The sequence below is a fragment of the Nelumbo nucifera genome, chromosome 3 (genome assembly GCF_055504915.1).
Source record: "Nelumbo nucifera cultivar China Antique chromosome 3, China Antique-T2T, whole genome shotgun sequence".
NCBI lineage: Eukaryota > Viridiplantae > Streptophyta > Magnoliopsida > Proteales > Nelumbonaceae > Nelumbo > Nelumbo nucifera.
In genome coordinates this window covers 84,791,528-84,799,380 of record NC_142651.1, presented here as the reverse complement: position 1 = coordinate 84,799,380, position 7,853 = coordinate 84,791,528, and the positions used below count along the sequence as shown (strand labels likewise).

Below are 7,853 nucleotides of genomic sequence, written 5' to 3'. Positions count from 1 at the left end.
AAGAAGTTGGCAGCTTATAACAGTCTCGGAAGATATTTTCCTAGATTTTTCCAGGCTTTTACTGCTTCTCATCGTTACAACGGTTAGCACAGGTAACGGCGTTATCTTTTGTTACAGTTTGATTCTTTTACTGTCCGTTTGGTGGAAGTATTGGAGACCGGATCTGCTCCTCACAGGCGCCTCATACGCACATCTTAAAAACATCTCCCCTAGCCTGTGAGATGCCCATTTGTGAAGAGCAAATCCCATTACGAAGTGAAGTATTGCCTGACTGTCTTATCACGTGGACAAAATCCTATGTCCGTTTTGGAATGGTTGAATTGAAGGTCGCTTAGGGTTGGAAAATGTGAAACAAAATAAACATTAGGTTCATGAAAATTATATATATGATACTACAAGCAACCTACTGTAACTCCATATACATTCTAAAGGTGACGGAATCTGCTCCTCACAAATAGATGCTTCACAGGCACATCCACCATGCACCAGAAACATCTCTCGTGAATAATAACTAATAAGTACGGGAGATGTTCCCGATGTATGATAGGATGTGCATGTGGAGCAGATCCGGTCTCATTCTAAAGAGCTCCACACAAGCCACCCCTTACAACTTAATATTTAATTATTTATCTTTGTTTTTTTATGTAAACACGGATTAGTGTAAGACAGTAAAAACTTTGGTCTATATTTGTTGACATTTGTTTTGAATATAGTTTTATATCTAAAATCAATGTAAATTTTATTTATGGTAGAGTTTTACATCAATAAAGGTAATATTGATAAAATTGATTGATGTATTATTATGCCTTTTCACTTTTTTGGATAAGTATTATGCCTTTTCACTTTTTAATGGTTTACTCATTTAAACCAACCAGTGTTGAAGTCAATGATGTAGTTTTACGTCAACAAATGTTTACACTGAAAACAAATGGATATAGGATTTTGGAATGGTTTAAGGTCGTTGGTTCCTCAACTATGTTACAAAATCTGATATTTAAACTCCCCAGTCTCCTTCTTCAGCTACGAAACTTACTTTAAACATTCCATGTAGTAATAAAATGATTCTCTCTACTAATAGAGGAATAATTCCTAATAATTTAATTTTTTGGTGGTATTTGTCTAACTCTCTTTCCTTCGTAGAGATAGCAACGGGGTAGGTTTAGAAAGGTTTTTGTAAACTTTAACTTCTATCTGTCTTCTTAAACCTTCCAACTTGTACCTGCCCCAGGACTTATAGCAGGTTGGATTTTTAGAATCTACCTCCCTGCATATGAAAATGTGCAAAACCCTTTCTGACCCTACCCTCCCCATAGGGTAGGTCAGGTTGGGTTTAGAGCCCATATCTAATTTCCTATGGTTTCTTGTTATATATAAGCAATAAATAAGTAAAATAACATGAATACACCAAAATTTTAAATTATTTTATTAAAATATATAAAAATACATAAACTATCAATTATCCTTCACATAAAATTCAAATATTATTAAATTCAATATCTAATACATCGAGTTCGTATTCTTTTTAACAATATCCAAGACCTATACCCACCCCAAAATCCATCCGTCAAGCAAATAAACCTACCCTGTGAGGACAGGTACGGGGTACCCACCGAGTAGGGAAGAAATTTCCACCCCTACTCCTTTGTTGGTGCATTTAGTGGAAGATCTACATCTTCAGGATCAGTTGAAGAGGCTGAAATACGAGCTGCTCTTCAACATTCTTCTAGCTACTTATGGTATCTTGACTCCATTATTCTACTAAATGCTCTACAATCAGACTCACCTCTTCCTTGGTCTCTTGAATTTTTTGGAACTTAAAAATTTTGTTATCTCAGTTTTCTTCTATCTTCTTTTGTTATGTACATAGACAGTTTAAGTGCTTAACTTGCTAGTGCACCAACTATCCCAAACTGCCAAATCTTCTGATCTTGACTTCTGCTAAACCAGCTTGGGTAGCTAATGTCCTAGATATTGTAAATTTTCACTCTTATAATATAATTATTTTGCTTATCAAAAAAAAAAAAAAGAAAGAAAAGACCCAACACTACCCACAACAAATTGGTGAGATCCTCCATAGACTTTTTCTTTGACATGAAGATTCTACTATTTCTTTCAAACCATAGTCGAAAAGATAGCTATAGGCACCAGAGCCCATATTTTCTTGCCATTAGAACTCAGTGATCCTCTAACTCTCTAAGATTGTTACAAATGTAAACCAATGGAAATAAGGATGATTTGAGAATCTTGAAAGTGGATTAAAAAATGCCTTTAAAACCTAGAAGGCAGGTTCAGGGAAGGTCTAGGAAAATAGCTAAGTCTGAGAGAATGTTAGAACACTAAGGCTATGTTTGGTTTGAAGGAAAAGGTAGGGAAAGGAAGGGAAAGACAGGGTAACCTATACAAGGTTTGTAAAGGTTTCCTTACTTTTCCTTTCCTTTCCCTAAATTTTCCTTCAAACCAAACATAACCTAAGGGATTGCAGAGGATTTAGCTAAGGAAGAATGCGAGAGTGTTCGAATGTCCCCAATGCCTTGCTATGCATGGCAATACAAGGATTCGGATATTCTCAGTCCTAACCCTTGCTGAATTCAAACTTAAGTCTCTACCTTGATTGAGCTTGAACCTAACATTATTTTGATGAACTGAACTCAAATAGCTAGGTATTCAGCTCAACTTGGCTCAAACCCACCCCCCTACATGTCAATACAGTTACTAGGTATAGCCAAACGTGATTTTCTTGGGATGTCAATCACGCATTTGACATTCTCAAAGCAGCTTCAAGTGCTAAGGCCCTATCCAGGCCTCACGAGGTCAGATGTGCTTATGAAGTCGTGTCTTTGGGTTTGAGCCTCGTGAGGTTAAATAAGGCTTATTGTCCTTTAGATGCTATTTCAACCTTGCTATTTCAACCAAGCTCGACTTGATAATATATTATATAGCAAAAAAAAATATTTTATATAATAAAAATATGCATATAATATGCTTTTTCTTTGTTCCTCTTCTAGTTTTTCAGTCCATTGTGAAATCTTTTATTATTTTTAGATTTTTAGGTCTTTTAATATGAATAAAATAATTTTTATTGAAAAAAAAATATTTTTTTTTTGAGTTTTCTAGTCAAGCTTTGGACTTGAGTCCAAGCTTAGGGCTTTATGAGGACTAGGCTCGGACTTGATTGTATTTTGTTAATATAGATACAAAGCCTGGCCCAAACCCAACCCAGCCCGACCTGTGAACGGGTCTACCCCTTAGGTATTGGGTACCCTAAGGCCTAAGGTCAAAACCCAAACCCTATAGGGTTTTAATAAACAGGCCCTATAAGGGTCGGGATGGGTGAGGTACCCTAAAATTCACATGAAATTGCTATCCCTAATCCGTTTAGTACATCATTTGGATAATTTAGATTAGATTAGAAGGCATTTAAGTACATTTGGATAGTTATAGTTGAAATTAATTGATTGATCTTGGGAGGCGGTTTTGATGGTTTAGATCTTGGGTTTTATTTGGTGATCAAGTTTTAAAAAATTTAGTAACTTGAATTAATAGCTAAGCTTTTGGTAAGTAAACTCATGGTTTTAATGAAAAAAAAATAAAATAAAAAAACGATCAAAACCTGTTGAACAGGTCGACTGTTCGACCGTCCGGATCAACAGGTCATTGACTGATTCAACGGTTTTTGGCCAGGGACCGGATTTGTAGTAAAATGAAACCAGTTGCCTAGACAGTTCCCGGGCTGAATAGTTCGACTGTCCGAGTATAAATCAATAAATTGGCCTAGAATTTTTATGTCAAAATTGGCCCAGAATTTTTATGTCAAAGCATAGAATTTTTGGCATCCAAGTTATAGTTCGAAGTTATAACCTGTTTTCTTCTTGCCTTTCTTGATTTATTGCAATATAGGTCAATAAACTGGAATAAAATCAACTGGTTGCATCCTGAGAGCCAATATTGGTAGGATCTTTGACTTGTTGTGTTCCATACACCTGGAATCAAATCTTGCTATCACCAGGGTTATGGGGTTAAGGGGATGGGGAACGGGCTACCTCTGTCCTCCATTGTGTAGTCCCATGTAAAAAAAAAAAAAACACTTTGAAGAGGTCAAGTTATCCCAAGCATGAATAAATAGAAACTACTTAGTAGTCTGTACTAAAAAGGCAATTACCCAATGTTCATCCCAGCTACCCAGCTATCTAGGTAAACCAGATGCAGTCCTAGACTTCAGCATTTCTTTTTTCGCACAAATTGACTTCTCTCAAATTTGAACCTGCATGTAGTAGTCTGTACTAGACACACAATATATATGGGTTAGCTGCATTATACAAGTAGAGGAAAAAATATCGATATAATAATACAAAATCCATGCTATTAATAAAGGGTGCAAGAGAATTTAACTGAAAGGCCCCTATCAGGTTCCCAACTTCCCATATATCATTCTTGCTTGGAAGAAAGTAACCTACAAAGAAAAGGAGTGGGTCAATTGCAGATACAATTCAAAGCTGTAAACAACCTAAATTTTACAACCCACCTACTTCAAGAGGTTCTTATTTAATTTCAAAACTATATTCATACTGAGATCCTTGCTTGACAAATATATGGAACAAAATAGTCTGGACTTTGTCTTCTCTTTACTTTTGCTAGCCAAACTTTTGGGTGGGGATGGGAAAGATGGAGACAGGATTGAATCCCAGTTCAGTGGTAAGTACATCTACATTCACTGATTTAATAATCTGAGCCAGCTGGTACCTTTTGAGAAAATAGAGAAAAAAGATGTACTATGATAATGATATAACATGATTCATGAGCTTTGGTTGTCTCTGGATGATGGATCAGACAGTTTGTATAACTCTGGTAAGGCATGGTCAAATGTCCAAACCAACAACAACATATGAAATATGTAAAACAACTAGAAGTAGAAATGCAGAACTGACCGGAAATCATTACTCGCCAAATTTTGGGCCTCAGACACAGCATCATGCATAACCCACTAAAAATATATGAGCTACAACAGTATCTAAATGCCTAAGTTTCATCCACAGACTCCAAACAAGCCTTTTCCCTTTTCTGTTTGTCTCCATGGTCTTCAACCTCTATACATGGAAGTATGGAACCCTCTATTCTTGATCATTATAGGTGAGATTGAAGGAAAAACACAATGGTGTAGAAAGAAAATTCAGTGAAACAGAAAAAGTAGAATGCTCTCAAATTGGGAAACGCTGGGTATTGAAAATCTTAAAGAAATCTGTAAACCTAATTCTCTGAAACTTCTTCAGCTGTCCATTTCCTTAGACCCTTTGATTAGTTCCAAGTAGTCCATCTCACCTTCAAATATCTTCAGTAATCTGTAAACCTAATTCTCCAAAACTTTCAGCTTTCCATCTCCTCAGACCCTTTGATTAGTTCCAAATACCATCTCACCTTCAAATATCTTCAGAAGCTCTGGAATTTCCTTCTGGTATCTAATTACAAACTTGTTCATGAAACGACTCTTACTCAACAAGAGAGCTTGAACCACGCTGACATCCTTGTTAATGAGTCCCTTTGATAGCAAAACTTGTATGACTGAATACCATGGAATCATCCTCTTCTCCAAGCTAAAACAGAGAAGCATTGGGTGCCTGGCAATGAATGAAGGTTCCAAACCCATTTTGTTCGTCAGAAAGCCCATCCCTCTTTCTATCTTCTTCTCTGAAAGCACCAAGCAAAGATATTGTCTTTTTATCATTGAGGTAATATCGTCTTCAGACCAACCACACTTCTTAAAGGTATCCAATTTCTTTTCATCGTTGATTCGCTAGCCCATGTCATTACATACACTGAACGAGCAAAAGCTAATTTTGAAGGGTCTATTCCGAGGTCCTTAATTTTTTTGGCAGCCTTCTTGAACAGACCAGTTTGCGTCAAAAATGACTGAGGGTGAGCCTTTACAGTGCTCGAGATGAATCTTTCCGGCACACCATGTTCACGAAGGATCGTGGTGTTGTTGTCCATACCCTTCTGCATAGATGATCCAAAAGTCCAACTCAAGCGTTTGAGAACGGTGACGACATTGTTGTTTGTGTGAACTGTGAACTACCTTAAGATACTCGAAACAAGGTATAATTTGGTTTTCTAAGCTATATGCCAATAAACCCGACTGTCGACAGAGAATCGTTGGAAGGTCAGGTGGAGAAAACCCTACAGAATATAAGAACGCGAATTTGGGCTTAAGGATTTTCTCCGGATCAATTAAGAGAAGCGTTGGCCGATTTCTGATGAGTTTAGAGATTTGGGCATTGGTAAATCCGTAATCTCTGAGGAAGGTGAGGACTGAGTCCGGTTTCTCTGAGGTTTCAAATTGGACCGACTTGGATACAGATACGGCGGTTTCGATCATAAATGTTTAATTTTTGTATTTTATATGATAAATAAATTGAAAAAAAGCATCAATACATAGACAATAATTCAATTTTTAAATAGTTAAAAAGTATTTATTTTAAATATTAAAATAGTTTAAATAATAAAAAAGAGTTGAGAAGGAGAACTATCAGACTTGTGCTAGAATTAATATTAAAAATTAAAAATTAAAAATTTAAAAATTATTAAAAGATTAAATAAAATAAGAGTAATTGGACCAATGTAACATAAGTGCATTACACTAAAACCTTACCACAAACTATTTACACTATAGTGTGGACCAACCACGAGAAAATATTGTGGATAATAAGGGAGTATTCTGTAGTGTGGATGAGAAATTAGTGGGTGTGGATTAGTCCACACCACACCCTGAGACCAATCCACACCACACCACAGTTTATAATTGTTCTGAATTGTGGACAAACTATGTGGAATGGACTAGTCTACACCCATAGTGGCATTCTGTAACGTGGTGTGAACCAGTCCACACTACACTTTTTTGAGTCCATATATCTCATATACATTTTATGAATGATATACACAGTTAATTATAAATATCTAAATTTTGCATTTTATATGATAAATATTTTGAAAAATGCATCAATGAATAAATATTAATTTTTTACAAAACAATAGTAAAATAATTAAATTACCCTGCTTGAGCTTGACCCCCTTAGACCCCCAATTAACCAAATTACCCTTGAATTTCCAAAATTATCAAATTACCCATAGACTTCTCTGAAGTTACCAAACTACCCTTATCCCTATTATCAAAACTGACCAAACTTTCTAATTTAACCTAATTCAAAGGAGGCGCTATTCATTGTCTTCCTCCTTAGATGAGAACAATGTGGTGGTGGCAACCAAAACCTCCTCCATTCTCTCTCTCTCTCTCTCTCTCTCTCTCTCTACTCTTCGACCATAGAGGAGACTTAGCCATAGCATCCACCTAGCCTTCCTTCCATTTTCTTTGCGAATTCACACTATTTTTTTCTCCCATCCTCTATCATCTACACCGACTCCCTTCACCATTCTCGGCCTCCTCCAACTATTTACAGACCCCCCTATTTTCTTCCATTGGTTGAGTAAAACTAAAGTTGTTGGTCATCACTTGAATCGTTTATTAAGGTATTAGATAAGAGTCACACTCGAAAGAAAGCCCCCTCTCACTCACTTCTTAGTTGCAAGCACCGATCATTACGATTACCGTAGCTCAAAGAAGAAGGGAGTCAAATTGGGGTGTGGTCCATCCACGAGATGAATGCGGTGCCGAACATTGCCTAAATTGGGGTGTGGCCCATCCCTATCTATGCTATTTTGTGGACAAGGACCATACACACATAGAAAAACACCATATCTTATCGTGGATAGGAACAAAACGGCCCTGTCCATGATATTTACACACTATCGAACGCTACCTAAATAAACGTTTGTATTTCATTTGTGTAGAGAACACTGATGTG

The 7,853-nt window shown here is 36.5% G+C and overlaps 1 pseudogene across 1 annotated transcript; it reads right to left on the bottom strand.

Annotated features, from left to right (window-relative positions):
• Positions 1 to 3,778: 3,778 nt before the first annotated feature.
• Positions 3,779 to 6,370, bottom strand: LOC104585950 (transcription termination factor MTERF15, mitochondrial-like; annotated as a pseudogene). The gene is made up of 3 exons (XR_016083836.1): positions 4,926 to 6,370; positions 4,390 to 4,450; positions 3,779 to 4,275 (listed from the first exon to the last, which is right to left on the bottom strand). The product of XR_016083836.1 is annotated as a transcription termination factor MTERF15, mitochondrial-like (transcript).
• Positions 6,371 to 7,853: the final 1,483 nt, after the last annotated feature.